The sequence below is a fragment of the Lepidochelys olivacea genome, assembly GCF_965140295.1.
Source record: "Lepidochelys olivacea isolate rLepOli2 genome assembly, chromosome: 9".
Taxonomy (NCBI): Eukaryota; Metazoa; Chordata; order Testudines; family Cheloniidae; genus Lepidochelys; species Lepidochelys olivacea.
In genome coordinates, this window is record NC_140419.1 from 79,218,324 (window position 1) to 79,239,382 (window position 21,059).

The 21,059-nt window shown below is 49.1% G+C and overlaps 1 protein-coding gene across 6 annotated transcripts in view; it reads right to left on the bottom strand.

The window, feature by feature from the left end:
• Positions 1 to 21,059, bottom strand: part of STARD8 (StAR related lipid transfer domain containing 8) — a 141,992-nt gene that overhangs the window by 70,750 nt on the left and 50,183 nt on the right. Inside the window, exon 1 of one of the 6 annotated variants that reach the window (XM_084640116.1) lies at positions 9,454 to 9,699. The exons of the other annotated variants lie outside the window; for them this stretch is intronic. The gene's annotated coding sequence lies outside the window, so the exon portion shown is untranslated. Of the gene's footprint in view, positions 1 to 9,453; positions 9,700 to 21,059 lie in introns of those variants that run through there. 6 annotated transcript variants of the gene reach the window in all.

The window sequence follows — 21,059 nt, forward strand, 5'->3', positions numbered from 1 at the left end:
TGGTCTACACTGTGGGGGGGTGGAAGAGGGGTGTCGATCTAAGTTACGCAACTTCAGCTACGTGAATAGCGTAGCTGAAGTCGATGTACTTAGATCTACTTACCACGGTGTCTTCACTGCAGTAGGTCAACTGCTGACGCTCCCCCGTCAACTCCGCCTCCGCCTCTCGCTCCAGTGGAGTACTGGAGTCGACAGGAGAGCGCTCGGCGGTCAATTTATCGCGTCTTCCCTAGACACAATAACAATCGACCCCTGCTGGATCGATCGCTCCGGAGGAAGCTAAGTGCCCCAGTGGCGCAGCTGCCCCGGTGCGGCGCTGGAAGTGTATATAAGCCCTTAGCCACTGTAGGATCTCGCTGTAGTGTTTTGTTAGACATTATGACTAGGCATCTTGCAGGGTTTCCTGTACGTTTTAAATATCACTTTGCAGAGGTGGCTGTTTTCAGCTCCCCCCTTCTCCTCTCTCCTCTAGTTGAGAGAGGCAGTAAAATAAAAACCTCAGGACTTCATTCCATGTGAAGTACCCCAGACCCACCCACGTAGCTCAAGGCACTGGGATTAGGCTACAGAGAGCCTTTAATCTCTAGGCCACAGAGTTCACATCCAGTTTGGGTCAGTAGGAATGATGCTTATATGATGTCTGCTCTATGTGCTGAGAGATGAGAACTGGTGGTTCTCAATCCAGTTGCTAACAGACAATTGCCCATGTGAGAAAAAGACACCACTGACACCGTGCTCAGGCCTGGAAAGCCAGGCAGGAATGGCTCTGACAGGCAGATCTGAGGGAGGCTGCTCCAAAATGAGGCGGCAGTCTGATGAACAGCATGGAGTTGAAAGCAGGAGATGGGGACAAAGGGAACATTAAGGAGACTCTTAAAGACAAACTTTGAGGGGAGGGTTATTATTTACCTAGGAAAATTAAACGCAGATGCAGGATCTCATTACCCAGAGGTTCTGCTTTAACCCAATTACACAGATGAAGTAAGACAGGCACCAAGAGGGTCAAGTGAACTTTGAGTCACCAACCACAATGCATCAGTGTCTAGGTCTGGCCTTGTGACCCTCCCACTCCTCTCCAGTGTTTTGCCTTCCAAGGGAAGGTTAAATGAGTCATTCCGCCCCACACCGTCATTGAGGTCACTGAGGGTGCAACACAGGGAAAGAATGAACCCCAGCTGCTTTCTTCACACCTGGCTTCCAAACAATCCAAGAACTGCCACCTCTCAGCACACACAGTTCCATTACATAGAGGTACCACCAGTGATGAGCTGCCAAAATCTTAACAACGGGTTCCCTCCTCACCCCGTAAGTGGGTTGTTACCCACCCCCTCCCCCCGGGACTCCTGCCCCATTCAACCCCCCACATTCTTTGATGTCCCCCCCCCAGGACCCCTGCCTCATCCACCCCCCTCCCCTGTCCCCTGACTGCCCCCAGAACCGGGCAGAAGGGTCTCGTGGGCCACTGTAGTGGGTGCCCACCCCACCCCTAAGAGCCAGAGGCACCTGCCGGGGAGCAAGGTGGGGAGTCCCAGAGGTCCTTACCTGGGTCAGCTCCCAGGAAGCATCCGGCAGGTCCCTCTGGCTCCTAGGGGCAGGGGAGCATAGCTGGGGGGGAGCAGGGGGAGCAGCCGCTCCCCCACTGATCACATCAAAAGTGGCACCTTAGGCACCGACTCCCTGGGTGCTCCGGGGATGGAGCACCCACAGGGAAAATTTGGTGGGTGCAGAGCACCCACCGGCAGCTCCCGGCCCCAGCAAACCTCACCTCCACTCCACCTCATCCCCTGAACACACCACCCCTCTCTGCTTCTCCGCGCCCCCACCCCTGGCTTCCCGCGAATCAGCTGTTCGGTGGGAAGCCTGGGAGGGCTGAGAAGCAGGCCGCAGCTTCCCGCTCAGGCTGAGGGTGGCGGAGGTGAGCTGGGATGGGGAGCGGTTCCCCTGCTTGCCCCCCCCCCCAGGTTACCTGCTGTGGCATGGGCGGCCCTCCTCGCGCCCCCCTGCCCCAGCTCACCTCCGCTCCACCTACCTGGGCCTGAGCGGGAAGCCGCGGCCTGCTTCTCAGCCTGCCCCAGCTTCCTGCATGAACAGCTGATTCGTGGGACGCGGGGCGGGAGGGGGGGCGTAGAAGCAGAGCGGGGAGGTGCATTCAGGGGAGGAGGCGGAACGGAGTTGAGCTGGGGCCGGGGGTGGGGCGGGGAGCTGCCGGTGGGTGCTCTGCCTAAGGCGCCACTTTTGGCCAGTTAAATTTAGACGCCCTTTTAGAACCAGTTGTCCCTCATGGAACAACCGGTTCTAAAAAGGCTTCTAAATTTAACAACCGGTTCTAGCAAACCAGTGCAAACCCGGCTCCAGCTCATCACTGGGTACCACACAGCACAGAGGCACTGGCCCACGTAGGTGGAGGTATCTCCACACATTAGCCCTACAGAGCATTTTATCTTCTTGCTCCACCTAGACTGACCGAGTCCCCCTCCCAAAACTCTTTCTAAACAAAAACACTGAAACAAAGCCTCATTTTCTTCAGTACGTTTTTTCCTTCAACATTCTCTCTCTCTGCACGCCCCACACACTCCGTCCCTCCTGCCTGATCAAACCGGTGTCTCAGGAATGATTCTCCAGGTGAGACACTAAGACGTTATCAGGAGTTATTTCCTGCAATGGCCTCTTCCTGAGGGAACCTCAATGCTTCCTGTGCCCTCAAACGTCAATGACACAATCTTGTCATTATCTGAGATGAGACCCTGATCCTTACAGGAAAGCTGCTCTCCTGTGGGTGAAAGAGAATTACTTATACTCCTTCTGCTCCATCCTTTCACAATCCCCAGGCTGCAACAGACACATGCAGCTCTGGGACGTCACCCCCCAGCTTTGCAAATCTATTGCTTTGAAGTTGGTGTTGCTTTCCATAAAAATGAGCAATGACATTCACCCCAAAGCGAAAAGGAGAGAAGGAGCAATACTTTGTTGCTGTTCTGAGAAGAAGCGAGGAGGGAATCTGACCACTTTGAACTGCACATGAGAAAAAGAAACACATTCAAAAGCTGTAGTGTGATCATTTCACCCTCAATCAGAATCAATGAATTCCTGCAAATTTTATGTGAAAAATTCTATATTTGCATGCAAAATATATGCAATTTCATTGATCTGCAGATCTGTAGAATCCCCCCCACACACACACTGCAGAGGTGTATGTGCATACACTATTCCCATTAGCATATCAGGAAGTAATTCACAGACACTGGGGGCTGAACATACTATTGAGAGAATATGCATTTTCCTTTAAACACTGCTTAAAGCTTCCATCCTAGAAGCCATGAATGCATTTATCAGTGACTGCTCCAGAGGGATGCAGTAAGACTATGGCTAAAGAAGACAGAGAAAGCTGTTTCCTAATCCTGCACACATTTTGCAGTCAAATGCTTTTCACTTGTTGAGATAAATGGCAGGAAATCCCCAGACCCACCCTTCACTCAGCAGATCTATTGGTACAGCATCCTGGAAGAAGCTGCTCAGTTTCTGGTCCCAATTAAGCAGAGTATGGCTCGCATCCTGTATAGGGTCCTTGGAAAAGATGTCCAGATGTTCAAAATCCTTCAGACAGCTCCAGCAGCGGCAGCTGTAGGCGCCCACTGAAACGTAACATTCATGTGCACTGTTTAGGAATTGAGTGCCTGGCCGTTGTGACTTCCTCCCCTTTATTCACCACCTCAGGACATCCCATTTAACTAGATCACCCCACTTTGAAGCTGAGGACACAAAATGGGAAGGAATGGAGGGAAATGCCCAGAAAACTGCCCCTCCTTTCAATATTTTGCAGGAACAAGCCTGGAAGAGCAAACTTTATGCTTCTGGCTTCCTAGGTGTGTGTTCTCAAAGAGTCATCCCCAGTTCCACAGAGGGTCAACATCCTAGGAGAAATGGCATTTGTTTTGTCAGAGTTCATGGAAACCAGATAGCACTCTAGACCAAGCAAAGCACAGGCAGAGGTTGAGCAAGTGCTCCCCATGCAACTCTGCCAATGCACCTCAGTCCTGACCTGCAGCTGGCCCCCTCCCCCCACCACACACACGTGTGCTTCAATACTTCCCTGCACCCTTCCCCTGCAGTGCCAGAATTGGACGACCTTGCACAGCCCTGCCAAAGATCCCTTTCAGCCCTGCTATTACAGACACCGGCCCTAGACTGGTCTAGCACCGCACCTCCAGCCTGACCTGCAGCATTCCCTGAGGTTCAGTTCCCACCTCCTACACACAGCTCAGCCAATGTGCCGTAACCACCTGATCTTTCATTCCTGAACTGCCCTTGAATTGGCACTGGCAAACGTATGCTGGTTTTGTGACATGGACAAAGAGTTCTCAGATCCATGATAAAACCCAGGAAAAGCAAGGGAACAGGGTCCCTAAACATGGGTGATTTTATTAATAGGTAAGAACCTTAAACTGGCATCAAGCCTAGGAGCGGCGCGGTGTGAAGCCACCTGGCCCTTTGGAACCTTATCTGCCAGATTATGAAAGGTCACACAAACTGTTTTGTTCAACAAGGCTCTTTCCAGATCTGTCTGTTAATATTTCCCTCCACTTATTCAGCTTGTTACCGGCACCGGATGGCAAGCACCCTTTTCTGATAAGGAATCTTTAAAATGGCTAGTTAAACAGGGCCGTTGCTGTACGTTCGATAAATGTTCATGGCACACGCTGCAAGGGTAATGTGTCACTTATTAACTGGCAGCTGGGCAGCATTCACCTTGCGATGGGAAGAGGGGCAGAATCAGAGGCGAAGAGACACATGCCTGAGATATGTGCAGAAACCAGTAAAGAACACAATGTTTAGAACCCTCTGGGGACTGAGCCAGAGTCTGGTTACTCTGGTGCAAGTTCAGAGGCCCTCCACTGACTCGCATGGATTGGCTGTGGGGTTACATCAGAGCAGACATGATTAGAAAAATCATCACCCTCAGAAAAACAAATGAGTGGATCCAAACTGTATGTCAATGAAGTTACTGTCTTTGCCGTTTTGCTGGCAAGCCAAGAGTAGACGGAGCAGGAATATGTGGGGGAACGGGGAAAATGAGAATGAACAGGAGGAGGGTGGAAGCCCAAGTAGGAGCTCTGGCTTTCTACCTGCAGACCAGCACATAGCAGCACCTGTGTCACCGTGACATTGACATTGCAACTCAAGGATTCTACATCACTAATGTGTCCTGCTGGAAACCTAGGACACTTTAAACTATCCACAAGCTACTCTTACAGGATGCAAAAGACTGTGGAAATGGAGACCTGCACAGGAAAGCAGGCAACTAGCTTGGTAAGGCCTAAGTTTTAAAAAGGTGCATGAAAAAGTGTAAACACAAGTAAATGCCTGATTTACCTGCAGTAACTTCAGTCTTCCATGCAAGTCTGGGAGTTGTAGATTGTAAAATGCAAATGCAGTCCACCAATTTTCACATCCACAATTGTGGTAAATGAATACAAAATTAAGAACAAATGAGGCCCTGGCTCTGTATTTACTACCTCATACATATGACAGAGTTTCATGTTGAAAGTGCATAGAAAGAAAAAGACCCTGTCTCTTTAAATCTCTGCACCCAGGTCCTACAGCCTAGAAAAGTTAATATAATTATCTGGAGGTGACTTTCAGAGAGACTCAGCACAAGGAGGGTTATTGTGACTCAATCATTAACTGAGTCTGGGGACCCTGGCTTTATCGGAATGTGGCCTCACTCTGCTGCCAACATTTGTCACCAGAGACTGTGCTGGAGCTGGACACAAAGGTTAATTAATGCCTTCGCAGCTCTAGCATTAACCCCCGGCCATTAGACCTCTGGAAAGGCTCCTTCGACACTCCAGCATGCCTCTTGCATCGCTGCTAAATCCAAATCGATTTGCCGTTTCTGGTCACTTGGAGCTGCGGGGGGCCGTGCCTCCGAACAGTCAACATAAACAAAATGTCTCACGGCCCGCCTTTGGACTATCCTGATGGGCTGAGGGCTGAAGGTTGCCGACCCCTGTGCTAGCGAGTTAGCCAAGCTCAAGTGAGTGCAGCCACACTGTGAAATAACTCTCAAACAGCTGTGTCCTCACTGCCACTGCACTCACTTGTGTGTGGCACCAAGACTTCTGAGCGCATGTGCCATGGTTCTTGGCGCTGCACTAATCTGAGCTCTGCTTTCACACCTGGAGGGTGGCATGTTTCACCCATGATCCTGCAGGCAAGAGAGGTAGACCCCTGGGCCTTTATTTATCAACTCAGGGGGGCTGAAGACAGAACTCCTCTGCTGCCAAATGAATTAATGAAGACAGTGGGACACAATCCCTGGAGTAAAAAAAAACAAAACATGCTCCCATACACAGAAGGCACCTATAAACTCCTGGAAACATCAGTGGAGCACCATCCAGACACAGTAACAGACCTCGGTATTGATGAAGTGTGGGAGGTAATATATTTTGTTGGTCCATTAAAAGACATTACCTCACCCACCTTGTCTAATATCTTGGGAGTACCACAGCTACAACTACACTGCATACTTGGTATTGATGGCATTTACTGCCTTAGCAATGCCACGGTCAACAGCCACTGCCTACCTTCAGATAGATAAGTTATCCCAACATCCATCCATCCATAGAAACTGCACGTGCAATTATTCCACTCTCTGTCTACTAGCAAGCTCCACCAGGCTCTTTTGGAAATAAATGGCTTATGTGGAGAGGGGGGAATCAGTCTCCTCCCTGTCTGGGCAAGGGGTAGTTTATTGCTCCCCACAGGATAGATAACAAATGGCTTTCAGCAAAGTTTCTGCTTTTTACCTACTTTCCCATCTGGATTCACTAAGGCCTTGTCTACACTACACAGTTTTGTTGACAAAACAGTCGAGGTGTACCCACTGAAATGCTCTTCCTGCTGATGTAATTCTCATGCTATGCCAACATAATAAACCCACCTCAACGAGAGGAGCAGGGCTTACGTCTGTGTAGTTAGCGTGACGCAGTGTCTACACTGCATTCCTTACATCGGTTGTTGGCAGTCATTCTTGTCGATTTCCAGGCTCTGCTGTAGCTGTGACATTAACAAGAGAGCCAGCTCCCTGGCTGCTGCCCGTTCTCTGCTCCAAGCCAGGCTGCCATCAAGGCTCCCGGCTTAGGCTGCCGCCCTGGCTACATGCTCCGCACTGGGAGCCCTGCTGCCCCCCATGGTCCCGGCTCCCTGCTCGTCAGGAGCACGGCGGCCAACTGGACCCCCGATGTGGATCTCCCCACCACAGGTAAGAAGCTCCAGGCAGCTCCCCGTCCTGCTCATGGCTGAAAGCGTGGAGGCAAGAAGCCCAAAGGGACATCTGGGCTCCCAGTGGGGAGCTGCATGAAGCTGAGAGCCTTGGCTCTCAGTTTCCCACACTGCCCCTCTTCAGTTGGTGGAATGCTCCTGGTGAGGACACACACCACTGACAGAAAGGATTGTGTCCTATTTGAGTAGGGGTTGGACTAGATGACCTCCTGAGGTCCCTTCCAACCCTGATATTCTATGATTCTATGAGGGAGGGTGGTGTGGACATCAGCCACCGCAGTAATTAATGCAGTGTCTGTAAGTTGACCTATAGACATAGCCTTAGGTACAAAGAGGTCAAGTGACCTGCCCCCTAATATCTCCAGGCAATAGCTCAGTCCAGATTAGCCTCTTAGCCCTGTCCTTTCACCAGCAGGGCACACAGCAGACTCCGGGAGTGCTGCCATAATTCTTGGGCAAAAGGCACCCTGCCTTCACCCTTCCTTCAACATTTTCTCTTCTTAAAATCCATTTTCAGAATCTCAGCGTTGACTTTAAATGGTGCAACAATCAAAGGGAAACAGTGAAAGGATCTTAGCACCCTTTTCATTTAACCACAGTCACTTTTGTTCGTTTATAAAACTAAACCACATACAGATTCTGCCCTGTGCTCAGGTTTGGTTATTCAGGACAAAGTGGAGAGAGAATAGTTAATAAAATCATATGCAGTAGGCATTTTAAATTTATATTAAAAGAGTTTATTCAAGGAAGTGAAGGCACATTAAATATATATGTAGTTTATCTGTGTTTTTTATCTGCTTTGTATTTGTATCTGACTTCTATCTCATTACAAAAAACAACAAGTTCACTTAGGTATAAGGGTCTAATCCAACTCCTGCTGAAGTCAATGGAAAGACTTCCATGGATTTCAACTAGAATTCAGTTGGGCCCATATTCTTTATATACCCCACCTTAAACCGGGGCAGTCACTGCTGACATATGTGGGCACAGAGGAATGAAGACAATTTCTGTGTTTTTCAGCAATATTTCAATATAAATTAATCACACTTGAATTAAAATGTAACAATTTACACCTGAGTATAAGAACAGTATTTTAAAAGCCACTGTAGAAAAATACATTACAAAACCAAACATGATGAGGAACATTAGCATGGGATGGAATTGGGACATTCCAAGAAGCGTATGCATTAATCAGCCCTGGAAACCCCACCACAGAAACCTCCTTTGTAAAGTGCTTTGAGAGCTAAGTTTATCATCATTACATTACAGACTACAACAGAATGGTGACACAGAGATCACACAGAGATCAGCCTCTACCCAGCACACAGTGGTCTCCAACAAAGGATTTAAAAGTATGCAGGTTTGGAAGTCAGGATGTGGAGCTTAGGTTTTTTGCTCCTTCGCTTCAGTCTAAGGGCCTGATCCAAAGCCCAGTGAAGGCAATGGAATCTTTCCATTAACTTCACTGGACTTTAGATCAGAGCCTAAATCTGTGCGTTTTCAGTCACCAATCGAACCCCAACCAAAATAGCTGTGCCGGTCCCAGCCAAAGGATGGGTGAGGCAGTACCCAGAGAAAAATCCATGTAGCCCCAATTAGACAACCAGCACATCCACTTCACGCTGGGATTTCTCATTTTAGGGATTGGTTTGCTGTGACTGAAAAGATCAACTGCATGACAAATCAAAAAGCCTTGCACACATGGAACCTGCAAACTCCAAGTTAAGCACACACCGTAGCGGTGAGAATGAAAATGTGCCCTCTAGTCCAACACACTTTGCCATGACTCAGCCTGGGAAATCCAAAATTCAGTAACAGGTCGAGTATGGCAGGAAACCTCTGTAGCAGCTCAGAGATTCTCTTTCCTTCCCCTGTGCAACAACAACAGCCCAATACTAACACCGTCAATCAAGTTATTTGGACATGAATGTCCCTTAAATATCAGTTATGGAACAACAAATACTCAAGCTGACAGCCCCTCGCTATTCCTGGAGACAAATTCACTTGGCATTGTTCCGTGAAGAGCATTATCTGCTATTACATGTAACAGATGATTGACACATGCTGCCTTACAAAATAATTCACATCTCACACACAACACACAGAGGCATAGAGAGAGCAGAACCAAGACAAGGCACCAAGCAATTGCTGAAATCCATGTATTTGATTTACCTTGAGGTTGTGTCGTGTCTCCTTCAGCTCAAACACACTCCGTGGGGAACAGCTGCCTAATATCAGCTAACAGAAAAACTGACGAGCAAGCAACTCAATGGTGAGAATCCTTTAACTGTTCAATCACTTTCTTTATTGCAGTAGGAAGATGACAAAATGAAGTTGAATAAGTTATAGATTTAAACACACACACACACGCACGGATTTTTTTTGCTAGCTTAGGCGCTGCTGCTCCTTAGCTATTGTCAGTGTAAGTAAGTTTCACGCTCAGGTGGCCAGACCCTAGGTCCTTGAGCAGTGGCTGTGTCCGCCCTCCACTGCCGTGGCCAATCACTGAAAAGTAAAACCAGCTGGGCCCTCTGGAAAGATTTTTTCAAGAGGCTTTTTTTTCCCCCCATTTAGCCAATCATAAAGCAGCCCCTTTCTTTCACAGCATTTGCTTTCAGATGATCCCACACGCACAGAAGAGAGAATGAACTTCAAAAAGTCATCTCCCAAGTACTTCCAGCACCAGAGGAGTGCCCAGCATATCTATTTACTCTAAACTAAAGATTAATTACAGCAGATGAGGAAGGAAACATACTGCCAGATATTCACACTCCACTGGTGGTAAAACAGATCATCCAAATAGCTTGCACACTGAATGCAGACATTGGCTGTAGGCAGGCATAACAAAGGCAAGTACTGCAGAAGCTTCCCTCCCAATGCCTCTCACTTCTGGCCTATAGAACCCCCTATTATTCCAGCACTGGGCTCCCTTCGCACAGCTCTGCCAATGCCCCTCACTTCTACCCCACAGCCCGCCACCCCATTATTCTAGCACTGGGGCTCACACAATAGGCTGAAACTCTGCTGATGCACCTCAGTCCTGAGCACCAGCACACCCAGGTACTCAAGTCCAAGGTTTTGTCCTCAGCAGAGGCTGCTAATGGTCTCGAACACTACCAGACTCCATGACTGGGCTGTCACGTGAACACATCAGCTGTGCTGTGAGATTGTCAGTCTTTTTACACCTGAGGTCTAAGACAAATACAAATGCAGGTCTCCAGAGGTAGAAAGCAAGAGCATGAGCTCAATGAGATACCTAGATGTCATTACAACTGGGCCAAATCAATGTACCGGATCCAAAACTTGGGACAGTTCCAATCCAAACCCCAACTTTGCAGCATGACCCGTCTCGAACCCTAAGTTTTAATTAGCCACATGGAGTGGGAAGGAGGTTCAAAGAGGGGAGAGCCTCCAATCTCACTCGCCAAGCACAAGTAAAACAAGCTCAGTGCAAATGCAAAAGCAGCTCCGCAAACTGTCCGGTGTGCCCCAGAGACCAGATCCTAGTGCTGCTGTAACCGTGAGTTCTGGGTATCTGATATGTCAACAAGCAACACCAAACATCCCGACAAGGCTCTTAATCCCTCTAGCCAGCAAGGCCACGAGTAGCTTTGTAATGTAGAATGGGAGCCGCCCAAGGCAGGTGTCAAATCACCGATTTGTGTCATTATTATATCCCAGAGAGACTGGCACCTACCCGCACTGCTACTTAACACTGTGCAGGTTCTGGCTTTGTATTCTCAAACAAGCATTCATTCTATGACCCTCCTTCCCCCATCCATCTGAAAAATGGCAGCAACAACTGTAGACCCCCTCCAGCCCCGTGCCAAGGTTTGCTTCTGGATCCTGTCCCTACTTGGTGGAAATGGACACTTGGAAACATGAGAGAGGCTAGGAGAACTCCATAGCTTTAGGAAAATTAGCAGCAGGAATGGGACAGCTGCAACCTCCCAATGGCTCCGGCCTGGTTGATACATAAATGTGGCTCACTCCCTTTTCCCTTCCAAAACTGAGCCCCTTGATATTCCTTGGACTGAAGATAGACCGGTACCTAACTCCCCCTTATCAACCATAACAGGTACCCTGGAAAGGGATTCCAGAGAGGCAAGACAGAGCCAAGGAAGCTGCATTCAAGTTGTGTGTGTTTTTTTTATTCTCTGCAACACTCTGGTCACAGATGAATTTTCTTGGCTTGGTATTTGTTCTTGTGCTGTGTGCCCTCCAGGAGGGAGAGGCTTGACAGCAGTAATACAGAGGAGCCCTTGCACCTCCCAGGGCACAAAGACGCCTGGGGTTACCCTGTGCTGGGAACTCTATCCAAGCTGCTGGACAGACAGACAGACAGACCCTGGTTCTCTCCGGCTCTCTAGATTACAGACTAGATGTACAGCCTGTGCAGCCTAGTGTAAGAGCACAAGGACTCCCTAAATCCCAGCCTGGGTCTTGCAAGAAGAGAGGCTCCCAACTCCAATTCAAATACAATGCAAAATGTAAAGTGTCAGCAGTTGGTGCTGGGGAGCCATGCGGGAGGCTATGAAGAAGAAATGCCATTTAAGGAGGGATGTGGGTGGGGGAGGGGGCTTGTTCCATGGCAAGTGGGAAGCTGTGCCAGATGCCAGGGGCAGGATGGTGGAAGGTGCAGAGCTGAGAGCAGGAGTGTAGAGTGTGACTGCGGGAGATGACAGCACAAATGGAATAAGGGCAGCATCACGGCGAGCCTTGACAGTGATGATGAGGAGCACAGACTCAAAGCAGGGAGAGACAGACAGACAATGAAGGGATTCTGCAGATACCCTGGTCAGAACAACAAGGAAAGGTCCAGGTCAAGAAACCACCCTGGAATTATTGACAGCGACACTGAGGGCTTACCTAAGTGCCCCAAAGTGCCCAGAGTTTTAACCACCCAGTTTCAGCTGGCTTTGCTGAACTCTTGACACATAGCCCTCTCCAGCCTCCCCCAACCACAGCCTCGTCCCCAACCCCAAGCTTTCCGTCAGCCACCCCAGCCTCTTCCCGAGACCCCAGCCTGCTCTGCGCCTTTCCAGGTCGGAGGAAGTGGGAAGTAACCATGCTCTCTAAAACCGCTTTCATAACCTGCCTCCCCTCACCCTCCCCCCTACCCCTCACATCCACCCAGTCCAGGGGAAGCCTGTATTCATGCAGATCTTGTCTCACAGTGACAAGGGGGCTTGCTGAGCAACAAGTCCCCTACATGCAGCTGTTGTTGACACTAAAGTGTTTGTATAGCTTTGGGCGATGGATCCCCTTACTGGCCACAGACCATGGGTATGGAGGTGGGAAGGAGGGGCTGGTGGTTCCTGTTGGTGGACACTGTGGACTCCTGGAGGATATTCAGTCACTGCTGCTTCCTCTCAGCACAAAGGGGCTGTCTCTGCAGAGAAGGGGATATTTATCTATGGGGGTGGGAAGCAATTATTGGAATATAAAGAAAATATGGGTTATCTGAAGGAGACTCTGAGCACCAAAGCATCCTGCAGGGGCATCAGCAGAAAGAGATGTGGCCTGAATACAAGAACCCCTGAGTTCTGATCCCGGTGTGACATCGGCCCCCTTGGCGATGACTCTCACTCTGCCTCATTTTCTCCATCTCTAATATGCTGCTGCCACACCTCCTCAGGGTGCTGTGAGCAGTGACAGGCCTGCAAAGATCTGCACTGTTCCACAGCTTGGGAGGTTGGGAACGAGCCCGCCTCCTGTTCTCAAAATGCGCTTCTTCAGGAAAGCCTCCCGGTGCTGACACCGGAGCCAGCAGAGCAGCAGGACCCATTAAAACTAAACACCATGCTATAGCCCCACTACACACCCACCTGCTCCTCTATACATGTGAATGCTCCAAGCCTTTCACAGAGCATCTGCTCTACGTTCTGTAGGCCCTAATACAACAACAGGCATGGCTGTAAGGGCTGACAGTATGTGCAGAATGTGTGAAGACTGAAACATGCTAGGTATTACTGGAGTTATTATTCCCTCAAGCAGAGTGACCTGGGAGTGACAAAAATACACATCTGCAAAGGGCTTCCCAGTCCTCCATTTTGTGAGCCCCCTGGCTAGTCAGGTGTCAACAAATCTGCCTCTGAACTGAAAACAGAAAGACTGAATGAATACAAGGCACTGAATTACAGGGCTGCAATCTCGCTGAGGGTCACACCCTGTTACAGTCATTCAACTCATCTCAGACCTTGCTGACATGTCCCTTTATCTGGAGGATTGAAATGACACACCCAGTGCTTGCAATGACTTCGGTGTGGTCACCACTAAAGACCTGAGCTAATCAGACATGCCAGCGGGCAATACACGGCACTGGCTCTGTCCCCATATCCAAGGTCAGCAGTGAGTCCTTTATAAGGTTCTTCCACAAAGGCCTTTTCCTGCTCAGAAAACAAGACTCTTATTCACCCAAACTCTACAGCATGCTCCTATTAACAAATCTCCAAGAGGCCCTAACAAGATGCCCAGCCACCCAGTTCAGCACAGCAAGTTGGTGCAAGGTGTGTGAGCAGAGCCTGCACAAATAGCGGAGACCAGCTGTTACATTTCCAGGGTCACTGACAGCCACAGCAATTCCACACCATGACATGCTGCAGAAACAGGTGCCCAGACAGTGGCAAAACCACAGGGAATCCATCCCCAGCTCAGATGACTAGGTAAAGACAGAGACTCCCAGGTGAAGGCCACACAACTAATTAGCAGCAGAGCTTGGATTAGAGCACAGATCTCCTGGCTCCCAGCCCTGTGCTTTAACCACAAGATCATCCTCCCTCTCTGAATACTAAGGGATTTGCTTTTCCCATATAACATGAGTTGGAGGACCAGAGCCAGGTCTAGAACTCCCGAGTTCCTGGCTGCCACTCAGAGTTCAGAGCCGCACCGCACACAGCATCCCAAGTCGCAGGACAGTGGAATGTCAGAGATGGACTAGGGGATGGCTGACCAGCATTTGACTCCTGTACTCACAACATGCACCAGGGGCAGGGTTTACACACACCATCCCCCATGACAGGCTGCCCTTTTGGGTTCGCTTACCAAGCCCTGATGAGCTCCAGCTACAAGAGTGCTGAAATGGGCACCTGCTCCCATCAGCTCCGGGGCCTGCCAACCCCAAAGGCCAAGTGACTTTAGCTGCCCAACAGACATTGCTCTGGAAACAGCCATCACACACCCCTCCCTCTGGGGCCGCGGGGGAAGCTGAGACTCTCCTATCCAAATAGCACCAGGAGCCCAGAGGCTCCGAACTCCAATGGAAAAAGTGCTCAGCACGGAGGAGGATTTCAAACATTTTCCGCTCATGTCCTCATTCAAAAAGGGACCAAAGGGGGTCGAGGGGCAGGAAATATCTCTGAGACACTGAACTATAAAAAGGAAGCAAGGGGGGGAGGCGCCAAACCAGCCAGTTCAACACACACCCACTCCTGTTTGTACTGAAAAAGGCCGACCTCCGGGATGCTACTGAGGCAAGATGCTGGGAGGAGAAAGAGGGGGAAACAGTGTGCACCACATGCTCCTCCCAGCCTGACTGATGAATGGGCGGCATTGAGAAGCCTCACGCATAGGGAGATATTAATAGTTCATAGCACATTACTGAGGAGCGGCGGCAAGCCCCAGGGCCCTGCCTTGGCCAGCACTGCTGCTCAGACAAGGAGGCCAGTGTGCTTGAAGCACACACGGGGACGGGGGCTCAACAATGCACATGGCTGGAATTCCTTCAGCTCCCCAGAAGAGGGAAGTGCTGTGTTGGGCACAGACATGGTGGACAGACCGGCAGGGAGGAAGGGAAGGGGTGGAGTGGTGGGGACGAGAGAAAAAGAAAAGAAAGAGCAAACGTGGGTCAGCAGCAGCAGCAAAGGAGTGGGGCTGAGTACCATAAAGATCAATGTGAATTTGGAGGGTGTAAATAGCAAGGAGGGAGAGCAATTGTTTAGAGTGGTCCATGGGCCCTCACTAGAAGCGATAGGTGCCATTGAACAAAGGACATTTTAGGCTGAATACCAGGCAAAATGTCCCGGAGGGGCCATAAGACTGTGGAATCGTCTCCCGGGGGAGGGGTGGGAACCTCGTAGCTTGGGATAGTCAAAGCTAGACAGGACAAAGCTCTAGCAAAAGGCTACACCTCCATTACAGCACCTATAACTCTTGTGGTGGAGCCGCACTAAGAAGACGGGAGAGAGCTCTCCTATCGGCTTCATAACTCCTGCCTCCGCAAGAGGCAGTAGCTATGTTGGCGGGAGAAGCTCTCCCGCCCACATGGCACGGTCCACACCAGCACATAGGTCGGTTTAACCTACGTCACTCGGGGTGTGGATTATTCACACCCCCGAGCGATGTAAGTTATACCAAAGTCACCTGTAGTGTAGACAAGGTCTAAGGAATAATCTAGCTCCGGCTTCAGAGAAGATGGACTAGACGGGACCTAACAGAGCCTGCCAGTCTCTGATTCTCCGAAAGGCTTGTGGGGCTGAGAGACACGCCACAGACTGAACGCATTCGGATGCAGGCAGCTGTACAGGTACAGCCGGACCTGGTGAAATTCTGAGTCCATTTGCAAAGATTAGTGTGTACACAGCATACCGCATGGCAAAGGCCTGAGGGTAAAACCGTTTTCGGGGAACTAGTTCCTGCTGCTCACACTGCAGCACAGCAGGCTGGATTCTAGTTTGCCTTCTGCCTCATCACCAACCAATCCCAGCTAACCTCCATACCCTGCACCCAGAGCACAGCTGGGGTTTACAGACCTCACACTGAGGAGGCAGCACCAGTGGTTAGCAATATCTCATTACCATGGGCAGGTTGTGCAGGGACAAGGTGCAAATGGTGGGGTTTAAAGAGGGTTGCCTTCCCCTCAACTGTCACAGTTTTGATGTAGTGGTAAGAGCAGGGGACTGCGAATCAGACACTAATGATTGATCCCCAAATCTGCCACTGACTCTTTGTGTAGCCTTGGATAAGTCATCTCAGTTTTCTGTGCCTCAGCTTCCCATCTGTAAAATGGGGACAGACACACTGACCTACTTCCCAGGGAGCTGTGAGGCTTAGGTAATATTTTAAAAGCATTTTGAGATCCTTTGGAGAATGGCATTAGTGAAATGCAGAGCACCAGTAATTATTAAAGACAGGCTTGGATCAGAACCCTGGGTCGAGGCTCCCCTAAACTTTGGGCTGGCTCACAATCCACACCCAGATCGGGATTGGAATTATACAGCTGGCCAGACTAAAGCCCCAGACTCAAACACCCCTGAGCTCTGAGGTGAGAGGGGGGGCTTCCAAATCTGAATCTAGGAATTAATCCTGTGACTTGAGCCCCTCTCTGTTACTAATAAAATGGAGTGGTCAGGTGAGGGTGGGCACCAGGCTCTGAGAAATCTCCAGATTCCTAATGAAAAGTTACAGAACAGCTGATGTTCTCATAGGAAAGCCAAGATCCCCTCAGGGACCCTATCATTGTGCAACAACAGCCTGCTCAGGTCAGAAATGGATCTGCAGCCACTGCCAAAGTGCTACTCCATTGAGGGAGGCCAAAGGCATTTACACGACCAGTTAGCAGCAACCTGTCAGCTATGTAAACTATAATGAGCAGGAAGGCCCCATCCTCCTGATCCCTCTTGCAGTGTGGGGCGATCTCGCTATGTGTAGAAATGATCCTGAATGATGAACATTAGCAGAGTATTTCCTCTGTCCTGGCTAGGTGTTTAGAACTCTTACATGCAGGACTAGAGAGATAATCAGATGCCTGGAGAAATCAAGAAAATGTTTTCGAAACAAACGCTTTCCAACTAAGGATCTCACAGCACTTTACAAATATTATTATTTGAGGCTGCCAGCTTCTCTAGGAGGTAGATCAGTGTTGTTATCTCCACTTTACAGATGGGGAAACTGAGGGGGCAAGTGATTTACCCAAAGCCACACAGTAAGTCAGTAGCAGCAGAGGCAGGAGTAGAATGAAGGCATCCTGACTCCCACTCCTGTGTTCTAACCACTGTCAAAATCATCTGAACATTGCAGAAAGGTCTGCTGCTGAGTTTCTGTACAGTTTCTACTGATGATTGCCCTTCAGCTTCCATATAATTAAAGACAAGCTGTATTCAAAGGAGGACAGACATATCCTGCACCTTGAACCCCACTATGCAGTCTCCCTTCCAGTTGACAACACACTTAGAAACGGATCATGAAAAGGTGCCCTCTTCTGGCCAAGGCACACATTCCTCCACACGAAATAAAACGGTTGCCAAACACAAATCTCAAAACAAACAAATCAACAAAACAAACAACTGAAGATTCATGGGAAACATATCTTCACTCCATCTGGCCACTCACCCTTTTAAACAAAAACAAAACGAACGCGTCTGCGACAAACAAACCACCCACCAATCCTGGGACTGTCATTATCTGGCTCCTTTCCTCCTGCAATTATGGGGACAAAACCAAAACACACTACAAAATGTTCAGTCAGGTGTATATATACAACTTGGCCAGGGGGAATGAGAAAACCAGAAGTGGGTGTTCTGGGCTAAGCTGTTCCATGTACCTATGTATGTTTGGTCTTAGCTTACTAGGTAAGTAATGCAACTGTTCCTGTTTATCATTCACATTTTGCTACCAACACAGAACAAAGAGGTTTTCAAGACTATCTCTGTTGTCAACACAAGCACTAGGGAAGCACAGCTGGATCAGGGCTCAACTGCTTGTTAAGGCTGCACCCCCCTCACCCCTCAAATAAGTGCCCTATTTGTTTCTTTCCCCTCAGGCATCTGACTGCTGAGAAGTTGTTAGGAACTTGCTTAATTTGCAGCCACAAACATACATCTCACCCTTCTCCCTCCCCACTGCACACCATAGTCCCAGTCACAAGCCTTGCTGAAGCTGGCTTTTATTTACAAAAATCCCTGACGCCAATTTTGATTGTGGTGATTCTTTGGACTTTTGCGCATCTCCAATAAAGCCAAAGACACCCAAACAAAGCTGCGAGTACCCCTGGACCTGGACTATAGGTGACCACCATGTACATGCGTCACGCCACACCTGCCAATGGCAGTACGGCTGGGACATTTGTTACAGCAAGAGGGATATGTCTGTATTGCAAGGGACACACAGATAAATGTAAGTAGCCAAATAGTCAGGTAACGGGGGTACTGTTCATAAGCGAAGACAGCAATGAGCCTGGTTTGGTATCACACACAAAGTTACTGGGGCTCTTAAAAGTACAGTCCACTACAGAGGGGATATTTGGACCAAGGGGCTTGGTAATGGGATCCTGATATTTTCATGTGAAATTAACTGATAGCCACAGTCCTAATCTTGTCCATATCTAGCAGGCACATGAATACACATGGAAGTTCTTCCCCTACATACATTCCCCTGCTTCTCTCTCTCATCAGACTCTCAGGTCTGTGCTGCACTGGTAGACATTGCCGGGGGGTGGGGAAGGACAAGCTTCATCCAGGCTAGTTTTACAACAGTAACATTCTGCACTTCTACCTCACCTTCCTTTTGAGGAGTTCAAAGCTCTGGGCAAACATTAATTCATTCTCCTGGAAAGTTGGTCAGTATCAACAGCCCCATCACACAGAAGAGAAAACAGAGGCAAAGAGGTTAAGTGACATGCCCCAGGTTACACAGAAAGTCAATGAAAGAGCCAGCTTTCCTCAGCCCCAGACAGTCCCCTAACACAGCGGTTCTCAAACGTTTGGGGCTCAGGGCCCGTTTGCAAACCTTGGAGGCCCGTCACCACCCAGTAAATGATGGTAGTACAAAACCCAACATCTGGCGTATGAAATATATCTTACCCATGCTGTCTAATATGCACATTAACATAATCATAGTGGCAGTTTCTGTCCCCACTCCACTCCACTCACTCAAATTTGGCCCGGCCAGCCCACAACATTATGACAAAGGGACAGCTGGGACAAACCTGAGTGGTGATGTGACCCCATACACAGGTTCCAATACCTGGAGCAGGATGCTAAACCCAACCAGCCCCATGGGACCGGAGCCACAGGAGCCACTGCTGTGAGCAGAGTCCAGGGCAGGCTCTGAACCCACCACCGAAGTCCTCGCACATCCTGGGGGCAGGGCCCAACCTCCTTTCCCACCCTCTCCCCCCAGGCCTCCCACACAATACTCTGACACATTCTGGCAACCCAGTTTTGGTTGCGACCCACAGGTTGAGAAACCTGCCCTATTACACCATATCATGCTTCCTCTCTAGCTTTTATATGGCTCACATGTTGGAGCTTCCTTGCTTCCCTTGAGAAACTACTCCACAATTTAGGGCAAGTCTACACTTCAAAATTAAGCCGACCTAAGTTATGTCAACCTACAGCCACCACAGCAATTTAATTGGTTTTACACATCCACACTACACTCCTTGTGTCGGCAGTGCACGTCCTCACCAGGAGAGCTTGCACCAGTTTAACTGCAAGTGTGGGGCACTGTGGGACAGTTTCTGAAAAGCAGCAACACCCGATGTAAGCCACGCACTGCCTACACTGATACACGTTGCCTTAACTACATAGACTTAAGCCCTACGCGTCTCGTGGAGATGGAGTTATTAGATTGGTTTAGTGGGCGAGTTAAATGGGTGGAAGCTATGTTTTAGTGTAGACGCTTACAGTTAGATTGACGTAACTCTATAGCAGAGACCAGTCCTAAGAAATCTCAATGTCAGGAAAAGCCTACATTTCCTTTTCCTTAGGGCTGGTCTACACTACTAAATTAGGTCACCTTAATTTAAGGGCAATGAAAACATTTACACCCTGTGTGACGTAATGAAGCCAAACTAAGCACCAGCATAGACACCCCTAGTTACTGCCTCTCGGAAGGGTGGATTTACTACAGCAATGGAAGAACCCCTTCCATTGGTGTCGTACGTGTCTACACTACAGAGCTACAGTGGCACAGTTGCAACTGTAGCATTTCTAATGTAGCCATACCTCTTGGGCACCCCTTACGATTGCTCTTTCTCCTTGAGGTTTACACCCTTCAGATACAGGTGGCTTTCAGAGCACACAACAGTGATTTGTTTTTGCAATACGCATTGGCTTTGTAGAATAATGATGTAACATTTCCTTCCCCAAAAGCAAAGGAAAGAAGGGCAAGAATTAGACTTTGCGACCGCAAGGATCTCACATGCTGGGCATGGATGTATTGCCACTAGGATCCTCACAAGCTGTCCAGACAGCAAAGACACAAACACAGACCCTAAAGCAAATAACAGAAGAAGAAAGGACTATTTACTGCTGTTTCTTTGAAAGTGTTGGCCCAAATCTATCCCAGAGGATTCCAGGAACCAGGCATAAATTTGGTCCATTCTATCTGAATTCAATAGGCACCAGTTTCATTCTTCAGCAGTATTGACAACTGCAGAAATACACCAGGCAGGCCTAGTTACGCTCTTACCAAGCCAAGGGTATTTTGATGGCATCAGGTGATGGGTATTTCATTGAGCTCTCACTGCCATGTCTTAATATGTTGGAAATCCCAGCACTTGCATTTTGATCCCATCCATTTGCTTCCATCAGGAATTAGTCAAGACAAGAATTAATTCCCCAGTTTCCAAAGAGGTGGGCGGGGGGAAGAGACAGACATACAACAGCGTCATTCATAGGATTTCATTTCATGTAACAAGGGTCCTGTGTCTTTCCCAGTGCACAGGGCAATTGAAACAGCAGCCACAGATCTCAGCGAAACAGCAGGAATTCAGCCAAGGAATCTGGATTATTCAGCCACTGCTGAACCAGAGTCAAATGTCTCCAGCCACTGCAAGG